The sequence below is a fragment of the Diospyros lotus genome, chromosome 9, assembly GCF_014633365.1.
Source record: "Diospyros lotus cultivar Yz01 chromosome 9, ASM1463336v1, whole genome shotgun sequence".
NCBI lineage: Eukaryota > Viridiplantae > Streptophyta > Magnoliopsida > Ericales > Ebenaceae > Diospyros > Diospyros lotus.
This window is the reverse complement of record NC_068346.1, coordinates 33,370,595-33,391,385: the sequence shown is the minus strand read 5'-3', so window position 1 is coordinate 33,391,385 and position 20,791 is coordinate 33,370,595. Positions and strand designations below refer to the sequence as shown.

The window sequence follows — 20,791 nt, the reverse complement described above, 5'->3', positions numbered from 1 at the left end:
TAATGATATTTCTAATTAATTAATTATAGTTACTGTGTGTGTTTGTATATAAAATGGTGTGCAAAGCAGGATGGATATTCTCTCAATAATTTAATTATACACATAATATTATGTGAATATTTCTAAAAAATAATATTCCGCTAAAAATATTATTAACACTTAATGATATTTTTATCGATCATTAACAGATTTATTAAAAAATTCATTAACTCACATGACATAACCACTGATTGATTGCACCAAATTAATTAAATAAAAAAAAGAAAGAAGAGAAATCACAAGTAAATAAAATTATACTTTAAGCTTGAGTGAGGGGATTAAAAATACTTTAATTATTATTTCTATTTAAACCTAGCCTTTGCTTTCAATAGTCCATAATTGAAATTTTTTAAATAAAAAAAGACACCAACAGTAGACGTGACTAAATTGTTTTTAAACAATTTATATTAAGACTGAAATTTATATTAAAATTTATATTAAAACAATTTATAGATTATTTTCAACAGTAGACGTGACTAAATTGTCATTTAAAAATTTATAAATTGTTTATAAAATGACTAATAATAATTATATTATGAATATTAATAATAATGAATAATGAATAATAATGAATAATTATAAATAATAATGAATAATCAATAATAATGAATAATTATTTTATAAATTTAATATTTGTTATTTTACTCAAAAAGAATATTTAATTTACTGAGTTTAATAGAAATTAGTTAATAGAAAAAAACGTTTAATTCAAGATTTTTTTTTTAATTTTATTAATTCTACATTTTTATTTTATTATAATAAAATCTTTTTTAATTAAAATAACATAAAAAAAAAACGTGTTCTCCGACCAAGAATTCCTAACCCATAGGGGTCGGGGAACACAAAGGTTCTCGACCACTCACAGTCGTGAACCCAAGTTTTTTCGACCCCAAATCGGGGTTTCCTCAATTGATGGTCACAACCATGACAGCCGACAAAAGATTTTTGAATTGTATAACACAAATGTGAGGGGGACATTTTTTCAATGGTTGAGATGGGTTTTGATTTTTCATCAATGGTTAAGATCAAGCTATGTTCCCCCCCCCCCCCCCCCCCCAAAACCATCCCATCCTCACACGCACACACTCTTTCTCTTCTGTCCCGGCCCCTCCCTTTCTCTCTCTCTCTTTCTCTCTCAAAGCGCCAAACCACTGCTGGCTGCTCTGCCTCTATCCCTTCCCCTCTCATTCTCTTTCTTTCTCTATCTCCCCTGCCCCTACGGCCGCTCGAACCGCCATCGCTCCCACCCGGCCACTGCTGTCGCCCTTGCAGCTGCTCACACCAATCGTCGCCTCCGCCCGGCCACAGCACAGCTTGCCTCGCCGTCCCCGTCGCCCCTTCTGTGTATGTATGTATGTAATGTACGCCAAAAACGATGGTGTTCGTTGTTTACATACATATATGTTCATTGTTCTTTGGAATTAAATTTTATATGTATGCACAGAAGCAATCTAATGTTTGATATTCTTAGGAATCTAATGTTTGCTCATTTGAGTTACGTTTGACTATATAATATTTGTTGTTCTTTGTTTAATGTTTAATGTTTATGTATGCACAAAAGCAATATAATGTTTGCTTCTCATTCGAGTTACGTTTGGAATCCAATGTTTAATGTTTGGAATTTAATATTTGCTCATTCCAAATGGAATCTAATGTTTGCTTCTCTCTCTTTGTCTAATGTTTAATGTTTTTTGTCAAATGGTATTCTCTTAAATAAAGTTTCACATATATATTTATGTAGCACATGTATGTGTATGGGTATGTGTATATATCTGTATGGGCGGCAAAAGATGCTCCATGCGTGGCAATTTTTTAAAAATTTATTTTTTAAAAAAATTAATATTTAATTTTAAATATCAATTAAGTATTCTAAATATCAATTTTTTAAAAAATTATGGACTATCAATAGTGTAAGCTTTATTTTTTCTTAAAAATAATTATGGACTATAACATTTAAATTTTTTTAAATAAAAAAAACTAACAATGTAAAAAAACCAACGGTGTAAATTGAAATTGGTTACTCAAAAAGAATAACATAAAAAGAATAACTAATTATGAAATTGGTTAAAATAACATAAAAAAAACGTGTTCCCCAACCAGGAGTTCCTGACCCATGGGAAGGGTTTCTGATCACTCACTGTCAGGAACAGAAGATTCTTCGACCTCGAATCAGGGATCCCTCCATTGATGGCCGCAGCCATGGCGATAGGCAACGGGCGACGGTTGCCATGACAGCTATGTGTGTTCGTGTATATATAGATATATATAAATGTGTGTATAAAATAATTATTCATTATTATTTATAAAATGACATTATTATCTGTTGAAATTTATTTTTTTGCCTAAATTTATGTTTGAACTTTCCATGTGATAATTATTCATATCAGGCTTTGATTTTGGTTTTAATTTCATTTATATAAAACTGTAGTCAGCTAGGAAAGATAAGAGTTCAAATTTGGACAATTGTTGTGCTCCAATTTTAATTTTATTATTTTAATGTGATTGTTAAAATACATCTTGACTATAACCTGTTAAGTATTTTCCATCGATTACAGTTATTTATTTAAATAAAATATTAAATTTTATTATTTGATTTGGTAGCAACTGATTTGGAAATAACATGACATTGCCAATTAAACATTTTTAGGTTGAAGTACAACAGTTATGGACAATATCACTATTTTTGGTCAAGTAAGTTTTTTTTTTTTCATATAATTTTAAGTACCTCTCTTATAATGTAAGGCCTATTTTTTTTTTTTTTAAAAAAAAAAACTTATCATATCTAATTTTCTTCTAATAGAATGTTTTTTTCCTCATACTTTATAGGCGGATGGAGACTTACACCGAACCGTAATATCAATTCCCTTTACTAATTTTTTTATTTATGTGTATAAAGTTTTATTTATCACTTTAACATGTTTGTATGTATAGGTTCAATTTCTTCAAAAAAGAAACGTTAATGTTGTTATTCGCGATGAGCGTGACCTTAATACTATTCGCATTCGTGAGGTAAGGATATACATTTTCTTACCATTTTAAAAATAATTTATAAATATATTCTACTTATTTTTTATTATAGGCAAAGGCAAAGGAAAAAGAAAAGGCTATCCCTTCTGGCAAAGGAAAGAAAAAAGTACATCATGTGGTATGGTTTCTCAACAAGTTTTAAAAGTTTCTTTTTCGAATATTATCATATAGATTTTTTTAGGAATTACATAGTGTCATATACTCTTTTTTATGTATATTTTTAAAAAGTTTTTTTTTTCAAATATTTATTCAAAATTCTTTTTATTGAATGTGAAATATTTTTCTAAAACATGTTAAAGTAAGCATTAATCTGAATTTTTAATATGTTTGTCTATTAAAAAGAGAAGAAAACGAATAAGAGAAGAAAATATATAAGAGAAAAACATAAAACAAAAATAGGAAACTACATAATATAGTTTTTTTAATTTTTTATTTTCCGTATAAAAAGTTTTTAAGGAAAGAATAAGAAGAGTGAAAAGGAAATTAGAAAATATCACACGCTAAAGAGATGGGTAGTGTCTTTAAACTAACAAGTGCATACTCCTAAAATATTCTCATTATAGGCACACAATGATAATGTGTTATCAAAAGCTGCATTGGCCCAGCGTGCACGACGAGAACGTGAAAAAATTCAAAAGTCATGTTCTGCATATCAATTGGGACAACGCTTGCGACGAGAACGAGAAAAATCAAATGAATGTATTAACCCAAGACAATCTTCTTTAACACAAATTCGTCGCGATCGCACTCGCCTGGAGTGGGAAACAATAACTGAAGATTCTTATTCGGCACAAAAACGAATAATGGTTACCCATCATTCTACACGTTCGTTTTCTATACCAATCACATCTTTGGCTCCGCAAAGAAATCGGTAAACTATTGTGTATAATCTTGAAATACGTACTTTACTCATACCGTTTTGTTTTACAAATTTTTATTTATACACAAATATTCATAGGTCTACTCCTATAAATCAATTTCTTCAAGAAGATTTATGTACGGATGATGAATTAGAAGATATGCCTATAAGTACATCAATTGACGTCCGAGTACACAAAGATTCTTACCGTCATTATCTTGGCAAGATGGATTATTATGTCCTTATTGTTCAGCCTTACATTGGATGGATGAAAAATTGACAAAATTATCTATGAAGCGCCCCTTATTCGGAACTTGCTGTTTAGAAGGAAAGGTTAGGCTACCTTTACTTATTACACCCCCTCCACCACTTCAGGCGTTGTATGATGGGAATAATGATCAATCAAAATCATTTCGATTTTATACTCGAGTGTACAACGCAGCCAATGCTTTTACGAGTCTTGGTGCTACATTAGATCCTAGAGTACTCAGTGGAAATGGCCCTACATCATTCACAATTCATGGGGAATTGCGACATCGAACAGGATCGCTACAACCACAACCAGGACAGGATGCGAGTTATGCTCAACTATATATCTATGACCCTGATTCAGCTTTAGAAATTCGTAATCGTAGAAATCCTATCTTGAGAAGGGATGTTCTCAAAACTATTCAGGATAATTTGTTGCAAGTCAATGCATTTGTAGATAAATTTCGCCAGGCTCATGTCATTTTACATCAATTAGACTCGGCAGGACACAATATACCAGCTCATCTTCATTACAATTCAAGAACTGATCGACGTCGGTATAACCTACCAACTGCAGATGAGATTGCGATTGTAATACCAGGTGATGGAACAGAGGCAAGTGGAATGAAAGATATTATCTTACATTTTTGAGGAAATAATGAGTTAATGCAAATTAATGAATGTCACCCAGCATATTTGCCATTACATTATGTTTTATTATTTCCATATGGTGAGCTTGGATGGGAACCTGAGCTGAAATTGTGGAATGTTCAGTATGATCGACCTTCAACTGATCGACTTACTCAAATGGATTTTTATAGTTATCGTTTGTTTGAACGATCCACAGAGTATTCAACAATTTTGAGAGGTGGGAAACTATTTCAAGAGTTTTTGGTAGATGCTTGGGCTGCAACTGAGCAAAATCGATTGACATACTACAGGCTTAATTAAGGGAAACTTCGGGCTGAGCTTTACCAAGAGTTGTTGGATATGGATCCAGATTATGTGCGACCTGGTCAAATTGGTCAAAGGTTTGTTTTTCCATCTTCGTTTACTGGTAGTCCTAGACATATGTTTGAAATTTTTCAAGATTCAATGGCTATCACGCGATACAACCAACACCTAGATATTTTCCTGACCATGACTGCAAATCCCAATTGGCCGGAAATTACTTCAGCATTATTACCACATCAAAAACCTATTGATCGTCCTGATTTAATTGCCCGTGTTTTTGAGTTGAAGAGAAAATGTTTGATGAAGGTGATAGAAACAAATAAAGTGTTTGGAAATAAAGTTGCACATGTTTTTACAATTGAATTTCAAAAACGAGGCCTCCCTCATATGCATGCACTTTTATTTCTTAAAGGCCTAGACAAAATTCGGACATGTGCTCAAGTAGATAAATTAGTCTCTGCAGAATTTCCAGACCCAAAAGATGATCCTATGCTTTTTAAAACTATCAAATGTTGTATGGTACATGGACCGTGTGGTGCTCGAAATCCGCAAGCACCATGTATGGAAAATGGTAGATGCACTAAGAGATACCCTCGAGTTTTTACAGAAACAACAACTATGGATTAAGATGGATACCCTATCTATCGTCGTCGCAATAATGGTCAAGTACATACTGTGAGGGGGCAAGAAGTTGATAACAGGGATGTCGTACCATACAATGCATATCTTTCTAAACTTTTCAATTGTCATATAAATGTGGAAGTTTGTGCTGGAATGAGATGTGTCAAGTATATACATAAGTACATTTATAAGGGTTATGATCGTACAACGATGGTGTTAGGAATGATAAATGAGATTCAACAATATCTCGATGCAAGGTATATTGGCCCTCCAGAAGCTGCTTGGCGAATATTTGGTCATCCTTTGCATGCAGAGATGCCAACAGTTGTAACGATTGGCACTGCATTTACCTGGAATGCATCGCGTTGTTTTTAACCCAGAAGAATCATTAGAAACGATTCAATCTAGAGTTGGTCAACAAATGTCAACTCTTACTAGCTTCTTTGCATATTGTGCTGGCAGTGAAGATGAATGTCCATTCACTTATCAAGAATTTCCACAACATTATGTTTGGCTCAAGTCTGAAAAGAGATGGAAATCAAGAGAAAGGGGATATGCAATTGGTAGAATGTATTTTGCTAGCCCTAATATTGTGGTGAAAGATTTTATCTACGTTTGTTACTAACCGTTGTTAAAGGACCAAAGTCGTTTCAGTCTTTACGCACGGTCGATAATGTTGTGCATGATACATTTAAATTAGCATGTGTTGCAAGGGGGCTTTTAGAAGATGATGAAGAATGGATACAATGCTTGAAAGAGGCTGTAGTTATGAAAACTGGATATCAATTGAGGAGATTGTTTAGTATTATTCTTACCCAGTGCTCTCCACTAAATCCATGTGCATTATGGAATCAATTCTCAACGCATATATGTGATGATCTTGCACATAAGATTCGTACATTGTTTGCCATTTCTAACCCAACTGAGGCTCAAATTAAAGATTATGGTCTCCATCTTTTGAATCAAATGCTTCATGAATCAGGCAAAAGTTTAATTGACTTCCCACCCATGCCACAACCTACCGCAAATTGGAGTGCAGTAGTTGGTAATCGATTGATATTCGAACATCGACAATTGCAGAGTGAGGCACAACAGACAGATCCACAAATTTCCATTGATTGTCTCAACAATGGACAGCGGAATGCTTATAACACAATCACTTCTTCAGTTTTTCAAAATAAAGGAGTTGTTTTCTTTCTGAATGGGGGTGCTGGAACAGGGAAAACATTTTTGTACAATACGATAGCATTAAAATGTCGAACCTTGGGCATATCGTTATTACTGTGGCTTTATCTGGAATTGCATCATTGTTACTGGTCGGAGGTCGCACTGCACATTCAACATTTTCCATCCCATTAGATGTGTTGGAAAATTCAAATTGTGGGCTTAGTAAACAATCATTACAAGCTGAGTTATTTAGAGAAACAAAACTCATAATTTGGGATGAAGTTCCGATGCAACATAGATATTGTGTTGAGGCGGTTGATCGTACATTGAGGGATATTTGTGATAGTGACAAGCCATTTGGGGGTATTACTGTTGTTCTTGGTGGAGACTTTTGACAAATCTTACCAGTTATACCCAAAGGAGTTCGTGAGCAAATTGTGAATGCATCATTAAGACACTGTTCTATGGAAGCATATACATATCTTAACTTTGGATTTGAATATGCGCTTGAATCATGAAGACCGTGAAAATGCTAATTTTGCAAATTTCTTGATGGAGGTAACACTACTATAACATTTGTGCCATATTATATAGATTATTTTAAATTAATAAATTGTGTTTTCATTCTTATTTTTTTATTGATTTCACTTTTTTTAGATTGGGACCAATCCTCAAGAAATCATTAACCTTCCATCAACAATACACAAATGTCAAGATTTGAATGAATTACTCTCTACAGTTTACCCACGATTGAACATAATAGAGACGTCAACCCCAACTTTTTTAACTGAACGCACAATTCTGTCTGCGCGTAATGATGATGTCAGTGACATCAATACTACTGCATTGAATATCTTTCCAGGGAGATTACATACTTATCTTGCAGCAGATAAAATGTCTGAAGATAATGAAGTCAATCCTACTATTACAAATAGATATCCTAATGAATATTTAAATTCATTGGATCCTCCTGGGTTGCCAACTTTTAAGTTAGAGTTTAAGGTGGGTTGTCATATAATATTGTTGAGAAACATTGCACCGAAAGATGGACTATGTAATGGTACAAGATTGATGGTTACTAGGTGCGACACTCGCATAATTGAAGCTCAAATTTTAACTGGAAAAAAGTTTGGCAATTTGGCATTCATACCAAGGATATCTTTGGCACCATCTTCTTCAGAAATGCCTTTCCAAATGACAAGACGTCAATTTCCAGTCCGATTGGCATATGCCTTGACCATTAATAAATCTCAAGGACAATCTGTGAAATTTGTTGGGGTTGATTTGCGCATACCAGTGTTTAGCCATGGGCAATTATATGTGGCATTGTCCAGATGTACATCATTTGATCGTATAAGTATTCTGCTCCCTAAAGATTGTTTGGATTCTACTACAAATATTGTTTATCCTGAAGTGTTGTTGTAGTGTTCAGAAGGTAACCATGTAGATTTATTTCTATTGATTATATAACTTTTTTTAAAATTTAAATTTGATAATAATTTGAAATATAGACTTCTATAGGATTGGATGGAAAAATATATGGAGCTTAAAAGGAGAAATACAACTATCTTGCTTCGATGGGGATGTAATAAGGTAATTTCAATCTCAAAGTATATTTTGATATGTATATTTCCAACAAATGTACTAATCTATATTTTTTTTATTTCACAAATTACCAGATTATTGTGCATGTTCCTCATTGGGAATACATACAAGTTGATACGAAGATTTTTTGGAAAGTAATGAGGAGGAAGTTCGGGTAAACACATGTTTGAAGACATGTTATTGACACATTTTTTGTAAAGTATACATATTTTGTAAATGTTTAACCTACTTTTTGTAAAATTTTAACTCACTTTTTTGGTGAATGACAATATAATGTTTATTTTTTTATGTAATTATAATTTGATTGGCAGCAGTAGCACTAATTGGTATGTATTTTAATTTTAATTTCTATTTGCAGCAGTAGCAGTAATATTTGATATTTTATTTTTTTTTAATATTTGATTGGCAGCAATAGCACTAACTGGTATGTATTGTTTGATATTTAACTTTTAATTTAATTTGTTCAAATTGTAAAGTATTTTTTTTAATTTAACTTTTTTATTTTTTATTATACAACATTAATAATATTATTTACAAAATATTATTTACACCGTGCCTTTAGTCACGGACATTCCCTAGTATATATATATTAAACAATACTCTCACCATAGTTTTGGTGGAGCAATTCAAGTTCAGAGACTTCTCAGGGGGCAACTTCAAATTCTGCAGAGACCACAAAAGGAGATCAGATTTCAAACTTTGTAGAGATCTTAGCAAAATTGACTTAATGGTAGTGCAGATTTTTTTTTTTTACCGAATTGCAGTTGCAACGCCCGCTCATCGACCGAATTCAGTTTGCAGAGCTGTTTTACCGCCGTTTTCCATCTGCTTTCGTCTTTCTTTCCTAGCTTTCTCTGCCGCCGGCATTTCCATTTCACAGCCGGGAAGAAGGTGGCAGCAAGGAAATATGGCCAACTGCAGAGTAGAGGGCATCCCGTCATTTGCCCCTTTCTCTCAAGAGTTTACACGAATGCTTTAAAATTTAAATAAATAATGCATTCTAATTAATAATTAATTAATAAAAATCAAACCAAATCACACACAAAATGGCTTAATCCCAGGAGTTAAAAGTGGCGATGAGGTTTATACAATGATGACATAAAGATGGCCCCAAAATCCATGAAAAGTAGACCTAAATGTATATAAATTTTGGGCTTTCCTCCACATAGGAAGCCTGGGAACCCCAAAAACCACACATTGGAGGGCTGGTGATGTTCTGATGTCCAAATGCATGCCATGGCAACTGAAGAGAGCCCCAAATGACTCACCCCATTTCTAGTTTAGTTTTCCAATTCCTGCACGTGGTGGGGGTGAGTTTGCTTCCTACAAAAAAACCAATATGACATTAGCATTCCAAGCATCTCAGAACAAGAACTCTTTTTCAGGGTACCAGCATTGATCATGATTGGATATCAAGCTGATGACTAGAGAATTAGAGTTTGCCTTGAAAGTATGGAAAATAATGTCTTGCTTTTCTTATTAATGCATTATAATAGTGAGGATTTCACTTAAGTGAAGGAGTATGAGGAACCGTGTGATTAGAATTGCTCATTAAACATGAAACCGGGGGGGGGGGGGGGGGGGGGGGGAGGAATCATAGATAAGCAACAAATATGTGACAGGCCTTGCTCACCTTGCTGCCCCTATTGGTAGCCTGAAAATGCCAGTCTCATCTTGTACTGCCACTTGGCCTGTAAACCAAGCAAATCAACACAAACCCTCAGAGATCGTATGTGAATTTCCTTGGATCATAAATGAAATAATAACGCATAAAGGAATATATATTCTCGAAAATATCACTACTGCATCATTTTAATTAATGACTACTTTTGCATAAATCATTCCGACGGAATAGCCCTTTTCATCATCCTTTGTATTCTTCAGTCTCACTGTGAAAAGTAATCAAGACAATTCTTCTTCCAATACCCAACCGAAGAGCACAAAGAAATATGGAAAGCTACAAGATACGAACCAGTTATTTCTGTGAAGTCCTCCGACAATTTTTGGGACCAATCAAATCTAGAAAGGTGGTATGATAGTGAGGACCTTCCCCGGGAGAAGTTGATACGAGTGCCGAGGAAATGTGCTCCATTACTAAACTTTTCAGAAACCATTGGAATATGCCCATAAATACAGGCATCCAGACGACAGTGATCAAAGGAGGCTTTGTGGATGTCCTCTTGGTCTTGCTCACACACATGGTTTATGCCACACTCCTTCACTTGAAAACCAACATCCACCACTACTTGAACAGTCACTGTATCACCTGCGTCCAAATAATTCCCAAGCTTCCAGTGGCTTAACCAAATCACCTCTTCTCCAGCTTTTGGGATGACAAAGCCAAGTGGACCATATATCCACTTGAGATCCTTGCTCTTATTGCAAACTTTAGCAAACAATGGAGGCGGCCAGCAAATCTCCTCTTTATTGGAAAGTGCATAGACACAGCAGAAGTTCAAGCCTTGGAACCTGCAATTAGAAAGTGAGCACACAGTAAAAGATATTGTGGACCCTCCACTTTTATTGCTAAACCAGTCTGGAACCTTGCCTCCTGGAAAAAATGTGCTGAATATACCTTCTTCATGCAGCCCCTGAGCCATGAAATTCAATTAGGAAAAGAAGTTCTTACACAATTTAGAGAGAGAGAGAGAGAGAGAGAACCTGAATAGGAAGCCTCTCCGTTCTGCTAGATGAGACGCCATTGAAAAAGTCCATCTCAATGTTTGTCATAGATTCCATCTTGTGCAAGCCCAAAACTTTTATAATTTCTGCATCGACATTTACAATTGGCTCTAACTTAATGGAACCCTCATCATCAACCAGGCTCTCGCAGTTGGTGGATAGCCTGATTGGGTTTTTGGACAAACCTGATTGATATGTTATCCTTCGCAAAGATGTGCACTCACTCACATTCAAGAATTCTAGGCTTGGCAGCCCCAAAAGTGATTGGAGCCCTGTACATGACTCTAACCTTAGCATATGTAGCCCACTCAGACCACTAATGCATTCTGGGAGGCTACGGATAGGATTTCTGCTTAAGTTCAAATTCCTCAACAAGGTTAGGTGACTAAAATCACTAGGGAAAACATCATTTGAGAGATTACAGTTTTCAAGACTTAGGCGTACTAATGAGCACGGAAAAGAAGACCACGACAACTGTGGAACTTTTCTAAAACATGGTACCCAAGAGCAAACAAATGCATATCTAGATTTTGGCTTCCCAGTGGTTGAGAGTAAATACCTTATACTAGTTCTGTGAGAGTAGAGCTCTTTCAAAGATTTCATCTTTGCCAGCTCTTTTGGCAACTCAACAAGATTTATGCAACCAGAGATATCAAGCTTTTCAAGGGATTTTAGCATACTGATGTTTCTTGGAAACTTCTTCAGATTTATGCAATCTTTCAGGATCAAGACACCAAGTACCATTAAGTTTCCAATGGATTCATGAACCTCGACCAAGTTCACACAATCTTTAAGAATTAGTCTCTCAAGATTGGGAACTAGAGCAAAGTCAGGAGTTTTGGCAAGGAAATGGGAGTGACTGAGATTAAGGATTTTCAATGAATTAAAAGACTGCAAAAGAAGAGAAAAGAAAGAGAGGGGGGGGGGGGGGGGGGGGGGGGGGAAGAAGAAGATATTCAGTACTTCATTAAAAACCCTGCAAGTAGGAATATGACATGAATTAAAACTAAGTACCACAAACACACCTTTCTTCCATCCCAAACATTTTTCAACCTGCTGTAACGCATGTCGAGAGCAACCACGGTATCCAAGGAGAAGTCATTGTGAATAGATTCAAAAGGAAACCCATGCCAAGACAACCACCTTAATGTCTCAGGAAATTTTTCAAAGCTCCCACTGAGTTGTACAAAATTGAGCTGGAGAAGTCTTAGCTTGCACATCTTCGCAAATGCATTGCTTTCAAAAACTATTTTGCTACGGTTTCCTTGAGCAACACTCACTGGGTTCCAGGAGATCATGGAAAAACATTGTTGTTTTGGTGAATTACATTGATCAAACAACATTGAGGTTTCCATGAATTCTTCAGAGGAGCGTTTTCTATTAACACGAATAACCGTCTTGCGAAATTCATTACCCTTCAACAATTGCATGTCAAGAATGAGGCCTTCTATTTTCTCTGTGCCCTAATAAGACAGAACCAAAACAAAGGAGTAAAATAGGAAGTACTGGTAATTAAATAGAATGTCTGCCCATAATAACAAAAATGCACATAAGTAACATGGTTGGTACCCACAGTTTTTTCTGCCAAGATATCAAAGGAATCATCATGATTCCAGATTCTACTACGCTTCCCTGGTTCATCTGGTGATTCTTTCCGAACAATTTCTCGTCCCATGTCTTGAATCAATCGATGCATTCTCAACTTATTCCGGAAATCAATACTTAACATGCATCTATTAATAAGATTTTGGATTCCCATTGTCGGGTAGAAGTCACACTCGTTTAGGACTTGAACTGTCCAATCTTTGTCTTTCCCAACGAAGAAACAAGCAATATGGAGGAACAAATTTTTGTCATGCACATCTTGCAAATTTTCATAGCTTATTTTGAGCTTTTCAAGTACTTTACTGTTGGGAACTGCTTTTAGTTTTTCTAAATGACTCTTCCATACATCTAGGCTTTTTCCAGATAAAGAAGAACCCAAAACTTTAATGGCTAATGGCAAACCTTCACAGTAGTGCACCATCCTTCTAGAATCTGCTTCATAGTCATCACTGGGATGGTCTTGTCCAAAGGCATGCCAACTGAAGAGCTCTAGTGATTCTGCATCATCCAATTTTTCAACCCTGTATATCCTGCAAGTTTCATGATCCCTTAGTAACCTCTCATGCCTGGTTGTAATTATGATTTTACTTCCTTGAGAAAACCAATCTCACACTCCCAGTATTGCATCCAATTGCTCCATTTTGTCAACATCATCAAGGACCACAAGAACTCTTTTGCAATATAGGGCAGCTTTAATTTTGACAACCCCTTCATCAATACTATATACTTTTTCCTTTCTCCCCCTTAGGATATCTGAAAGAAGTTTTTTTTGCAAGCGAATTAAACCTCTGGGTTGTCCTGAAATTTCTCTTATATTTGCAAGAAAGCTGACACCATCAAAACTTGAGAAGTTTAAATTGTACACCATTTTAGCTATCGTAGTCTTCCCTATTCCGCCCATCCCACAAATGGTTGCCATGCCAACATCACTAGATTCATCTTGTAACCAAGTGTTGATGTCTTCTGCGCGAGTACGCGATCCAATTAAGTAAGGGGAAACACTCGAGATTGTGCGATTGATTTTGTCTTGAACTACTATAACAACTTTCTGGATAAACTTTGACTCATCTCTATAGAATGTGATCAAGGTGGAACATAGATCAGGACTATAAGCACCTAGGGACTTTGAATAAAAATTACAAATACTCAAGCAACCAACGAGAAAAATAGCTAAGCTAGGACTACCTTCCTAACCAACTGGATTAGTCTAGTGAAAATTCTATCAACGAATTTTAATGAATAAAATTACTAAATAAAAAAACTGAAACCTTTGAGAAATTGACATATATTGTAATAGAGCATTTTGGATTTATTGGGCTAATGACAAGTGGTACTGATTTTTTATACAAAGCATGACATGGACACAGGACTAGTAGTCAGGAGTCACAGAAAATTACCCATCATCTTGATCTTTTGAAACCATTCCTCCCAAATCCGCAAGTTCTTCAAGAGCTGCCCACCATTCCTTCAATTTGTCCACCCACTCAACTTTTCTTTCATCCACTTCAGCTATGAATTGCTCCTCGTGCCTAGCAAATGCTTCCATATACCTTTCCTTTTGCTTCTTGATTAAGGTTGGATCCATGTTATAAAATATAGGTAAAACTTCATGTCCAGAGGCCCTCCTGCGTTTGAGAATCATCAAAAGCTCATCAAGACACCAACATGAAGAAGCATAGTCCTTGGAGAACACCACTATTGAAATTCTAGAGTGTTGAATTGCTTTCCAAAGTTCAAGCTTGATGTTTTCTCCTACTTCTATCCCCTCCTCATCCCTGAAAGTGCAAAATCCTGCATCCAGCAGAGCTATATAAAGGTGATCAGTGAAAGTCTTGCGGGTCTCTTTGCCTCTAAAGCTCAAGAACACATCATAAGCACACTGAGAAGTGGAAGAGGAGAATTCTTCTGCTCTTGGACTAGCCATTGAACAAAGATGGAAACGGCCTAGACTGACCCTTTCTCTATTCTCCACTGAACTACTGACACCGCCTCTACCTGATACGTTACCCCTCCTCATCGATCTCCCTATTTCCAGTCACACAGAAAGCTACTTTTTCCGTCTCCCTACAATCCGTCACTGATCTCCCTATTTCAACCTCACATCTCCGTGACTCCGTGGGCCAAGGATGCTTGGCTCTCCCCTTCACTGAACCTCTCTTCTTCGAATGCGATTTTGTGCACCTACTTTAACATAGGTGCACGTTACCTTCGTCAATTTGGAGGGTAAATTCGTCAATTTGCCGGAGTTCACGTCCTCTCAATTTTCTGCCAAAATTGATTTTGTTAATTTTGGCGCGCGGCCCAATGTTATCAGCCCGCCCACCTTCCTCATTCATTCTCCCCCCCTCTCTTTCTCACGACCGTCTCTCTCCCTCTCTCTCTCTCGGACTTCCGGTCCTCCACCTCCGGCCGTCCGTTCCTTCACCTCTAGAGACGCGGCGACCGTCGCCGACCCTCTCACCCTCTCTCTCTCACGACCGTCGCTGACCCTCTCGCCGCCGCCTCGCCGCTGCCGGTACATTACTCTTCTCTTCTCCGTTGTTTCTCACGCTTTTGGCTTCTTTCTAGATCAGATCCTGCTGGTAGCAAGTTCAAAAAAGGATGGTTCTTTTTCTCTCCCTCTTCTTGTTTGGACCATCAAATCTCACCTCACTCCATCTTCTTGTTTCGACGCTTCCAACTTGCGGTTATGGATAGTTCTTTTTCTCTTAATTTTTTAATTTTTATTTTATTTTAATAAATTTAGCCTAATTAAAGTTTAATTAAATTAATTTAATCAAAATAAAACCTAAATAATATCATTTGTGAGAGAAAGGTGTCCAAAAAATATAAAATAACGTCCAAAAATATTTTGTTAGCAATTATCTTATTTATTGAAATTAAATATAAATAAAAATTATAACTAAATACCTAATTTGTTATAGTATTAAAAAATTAAAAATTTATTTAAATTTGAAACAAAATTAAAAAAATTAATATTTCTTTTGATATATTTACCCTTTAATATCTTATATTCATTCTATAATTTCATAAAATTTGGTTCATTTAGTTTGGTCATTGTATATGAAACTTTTCTATAGGAACTGTATTTTATTACAGTCATCTTCCTCGAATGCCAAGCAACACTATCTAAGAATTCTTATGTTTTCATGGGTGGCTCGCAACCATGTCTAGCCCGAGCTTGCAAAGAAGCTCACATACAAAAACTTCCATGTTTACCTTTGCTCAAGCCCAATCAACCTATTTTCCATCAACAAAACCACAATCTCTTCCCCTAGGTTTGGGTTATGTTGACATTTAAAGTAAGTCGACCGTGATTCGTTGGTCCGTATTGAGAGAATATATGCAAATGCAAAGAGAAGAAATAAATAGGACAAATAACAGATCGTATGTAAAAAAGTTTTACGTGGTTCAGTAGGAATGATACCTCGTCCACGATTGTTCTCTGATTATTCCGGCAGAGTAACAATATAATATTTTTTCCCCTCTCCTCCCTTTTTACCATAGTTTTTGACCCTTATTTATAGTGTGGAGGTGTTTATAATTTTTGTAAAATTCAAAATGAGAGGATAATATTATGGAGACAATATGTCCTTATTAGCTCCATAAAATCGAGAATGGCTTCTGTATTATCAAGGATTTGGTTTGCCTCAGATAAGGCAAGTGGATATCGTCTCCGATTATTCCATGGTCTTTTTGTTATGCGAGCTGAACGATTCGACCAGCAAGCTAAAAGCACTGCTAGGAGCTCACTTGGTTCTGCGGTCTGAGCTCGAGTTTCGGTGACGTACGACCTTGCTCTGGCGACCTTGGCCTTGGGCCTGTTGGGCTTCGGGAGGTTGGGTTGACTTGTTGGGTTGAGTTCAACCCATAAAAGTGGTCCAGAAAATACCTGTAACAGGTTAACTATTTGACTGTTATCCCATGCCAGACTGCATGCAATCACGTATTAAATTTGGGACAATAAGGTGTGTAATGGTTACAAAATTAGAAGTTGAGTGATATAATTGGTTTAAATTTAAGTTGGGGGTGACACATGACAAAATGGCAAAGTTCAAATGCATTTTTATGCCATTGGCTTTACACACACACACACACACACACACAATGCCTATGTCAAAACCGATTTCTTCTTTATACAAAACTTTGATTTATTGCATATATTCCTGCAATTAATTGTTAATAACATTTTGAACCCCATTAACTCTTAATGATTGCAAATAACAAGATACCAACTCAAAATCACTAATCTCAATTGCTTTACTTTTAGGTGTGTGATTTTCTAGATTTATAGTTAAATAACAATCAAGAAAACATCAAATCCCTTTAATGTTAATCGAACTCTTTGATTTATTTTAAGAATATCTTCATATTGTCAAAATACTCCAAAAGATCTTAAGTGATACCTAGCCATATGTCAAGACAATCTTATAAGGCAATGAAGTTGTTGTCATGTGAACTAATTTCGTTGGCAATTATTGTATAAAATAATTCTTCCATTAATAACAACTCAGTTGAGTGAAAGTCATGGACTGACTAAGCTTACTAACCTAATGCTATGCCAAGATCTCATTTGGTGTGATTGAGATGACTTATTGAAAACTCATTTTCAATCTTTGCCAAGAACTTCACCTATCACATCCAACATGAAATCGCATAGGATATTCGTCTCATATCAGAGGTTAATGGATCATTTTCAACAATCAACTGTCTTTACATACTAATTGAATGAGACCACATAGTGAACACTCATACTCAGCATTTGGGAGAGTTTGCATCACTAGCAAATCTCACACACCAATACATAAGACAACTGTATTGCTTCAAGTTAGAGGATCAAGTACACAATCGCCATTAATAAAAAATCATTAATACCCTTAGCCATGTGATTTGTTATTAACATCAAGTTCAATGTTGTTCAACTAACAGACACCCACATGTTTACAATTTGCATCTCATGTAGTATGACATATGACTCACCATCATTTATCATTAGTATTTCATACTAATCAAATGTAGTAAACTCGCGTGGATCTGTACTGGATTAACCGAAGTCCTTATTTGAGGAATCCAAGGATCATGAATAATTTAAGAATTCTCATACTAAAGAATCTTGTCCACACATATTCTTAACAACTTAAGAATGAAATCTTTAACAAAAAGTTTAGAGACTCATTCATATAAATATGGAGAGTTATGAATGAAGAAATTGTGCGAATTTTATATATATAGCACCAAATCTAGTCTTTAAATCGATCGAATAGCCCTAAATCATGAGAAAAATCCCTCGAAATGCTCGGCCAGATTTTCGGTCACTTCGATCATAAAATCCAATCACATCTCGATCGATCTCAACCAATGGCCTTTACCCAAGGCCTCATAATGGTCTAGAGGCTATTCTCGAGCCTCCAGGCAAGCTTCCCGACGACCACAAGGCAGTCGGTCGATTTCACACCTCAACTTCCATTTTTGCACTTTCGCCCCCCGCAATTAATTTCTAATTATAGTTTACCCCTATCCTTAATACCCCTAAACTTTATATTAATTCTACTATAACCTACAAGTTCCAAACTCTTCATTTCCCCCTAGAGTTTCTAGAAAGTTTGTCTTTTCGACTACCCTCGAGCAGTTTACACATTTTACACTTTGGCCCGATTGATCGATTTGACCCTAAGTCATTTCGTTTCAACTTGAAATTACTTAAGGGTTGTTTTACATATAAAATCTAGGTCCTCAAAACACTCCGTTGACTTTTTAAAAGTCTCTTACGTCGATTTAGTTTTTCAATCGGATCTACAATTGTACCGAAAACCATTCCCGGTCCAATTTCTTTTGACACTTAAAATCATGCCTCGAATCACTCGTTAATATTATATCATTTTTCTTAAACATCTAGGGTCCGGTGCACTTTCTGTGGTCGATTCGGTCACTCAAGACTGTAATAATATACCCTTTAGCCTTAATCTTCCAAAAATTCCACTTGCACCCTATGTAGAATTCCATTTATAACCTAAAGAATTTTTCGGGTATTATAATGGCTGCACGCAGAAGAAGGCTGTGATTTTCTTCTGTTGGTTATTGGTTAATTGACTTAGTCAAAATAAATTATAGGCATGGGGGTTACATGGGTTTGATTTTAGTTTGTTTATTATGTTAGATAATATTAGTTGGTTGATTTTTTGTCAGTGCTTTCCTATTTTGTATCTTAGTGGATTTGTTTTAGTTTATTTAATAGGTCTTTGATTTGTACTAACCATTATCAAGAATTAAGAAAATCAAATCTCTCGTGAATCTTCCCTCTACAGTTTTTCTCCCATTTTCTTCATTGCAATTCAACAGGTTTCCTTCCCTTAAATTCTATCTCTATTAATTGGTATTAGAGCCAGGTTAGGCTTGTCATGGCGACTCGGAATCAAACCAACGCTGAGTTTCAAAATGAGGTACAAGAGATATTGGGACGACATGAATCTAGCCTTGATGAGATGCACTCAACACTACAAACCATCTCAGCCAAACTCCAGAATTTATAAACAGTCCATGAAACTCACACAACCAATCCCAATGTCAACCTTTTTGCTCAAACTGAGACATCTCATCCATTCAACCACGCATCTTCTAGCCACCCACGACCTTCTGCTCATTCAAATAACCATCATTTGAAACTTAACTTTCTGAAATTTGATGGAGAAGACCCTATGGGTTGGATCTACAAATCGGAACAGTATTTTGAGTTTAAGGAAGTTGCCCAAGAACATTGAGTTCAGCTCGCCTCTTTCCACTTAGAAGGCATAGCCCTTCATGGCATGAGTGGCTTGCTAAGTTCAAGGGGCCAGTGACATGGACAGAATTCACTAAAGCCTTATTGCTCTGTTTTGGTCCTATTGATTATGAAGACCCATCTGAAACCCTTACCTGACTTAAACAAAATACTACAATTTCAGCCTATCAAGACGAGTTCGAAAAATTGTCTCATCAGGTAGACGATTTACCCGAAAAATTCCTTAATGGTTGTTTTGTTGCATGTTTGAAAGATGATGTTAGATTGGATGTAAAAATCAAACAACCTCGCTTGCTAACCGACACTATTAGGGTGGCTCGACTAGTTGAAGAACGCAATGGCTTGCAAATAAAAGGGGATAGTTCCTTCAGCACTCCACCTAAGTCAAGGAACAACAACACAACAGGAATTTTGGGTTCCCCACCTACGCTTAAGACTAGCACTGGCACCATTAACAATGCAAGTTCCTTCAAAGAAATTACAAGTCAAGAAGCCCGGGAGTGTAGGGAAAAAGGCCAATGCTATTTTTGTGATCAGAAATTTCTTCCCAAACATTGATGTCAACGACCTCAACTACTCATGGTTGAAGACATACCCAACTTCATCCTTGCGGACAAGGATAATCTGAGTGGGGGGGAATGATACAATCATTGTAATACTCAGGAAATCCTTAAGGATATAAATGGTATTTTATGAAGGGTATAAATGGAATTATCGAAAGAATAAGGCTTTAAGGATCACTATCGCAGTTTTAAACAACCGAATCGATCGAAGGGAGTACCCTGGACCCTAGATAGCTAAGGAAATTGGGATAGTACCGATGAGTGATAGAGGCGTGGTTTTAGGTATCAAAATAAATTGGATCGGGAACAGTTTTCAGTATAACTGTCGGTAGGGTTGAAAAAATTGAATCGATGTAGAGAACTTTCGAAGAGTTAACGGAATGTGCTGAGGACCAATATTTTATGTGTAGAACAACTCTTGAGCAAATTCGGGTTGAAACAAAGGGATTTAGGGTCAAAACGATCAGTCGGTCCTAAGTGCAATTTTTTAATTTTGTTCGAGGGAGGTCAAAACGAGAATTTTGAGAGTTCAATGAAGCGTACAAAACTTGTGGGCCTTAGTAGTATAGTTGGAAAGATCAGGGGCCTCAAGGAAATGGGCAAATTGATGTTGGAAATTAGTTGGGGGCCAAAGTGTAATGA

At 36.0% G+C, this 20,791-nt stretch overlaps 1 pseudogene; it reads right to left on the bottom strand.

The window, feature by feature from the left end:
- Nucleotides 1-9,444: 9,444 nt before the first annotated feature.
- LOC127810389 (disease resistance protein RPV1-like) lies at nucleotides 9,445-15,450 on the bottom strand (annotated as a pseudogene).
- Nucleotides 15,451-20,791: the final 5,341 nt, after the last annotated feature.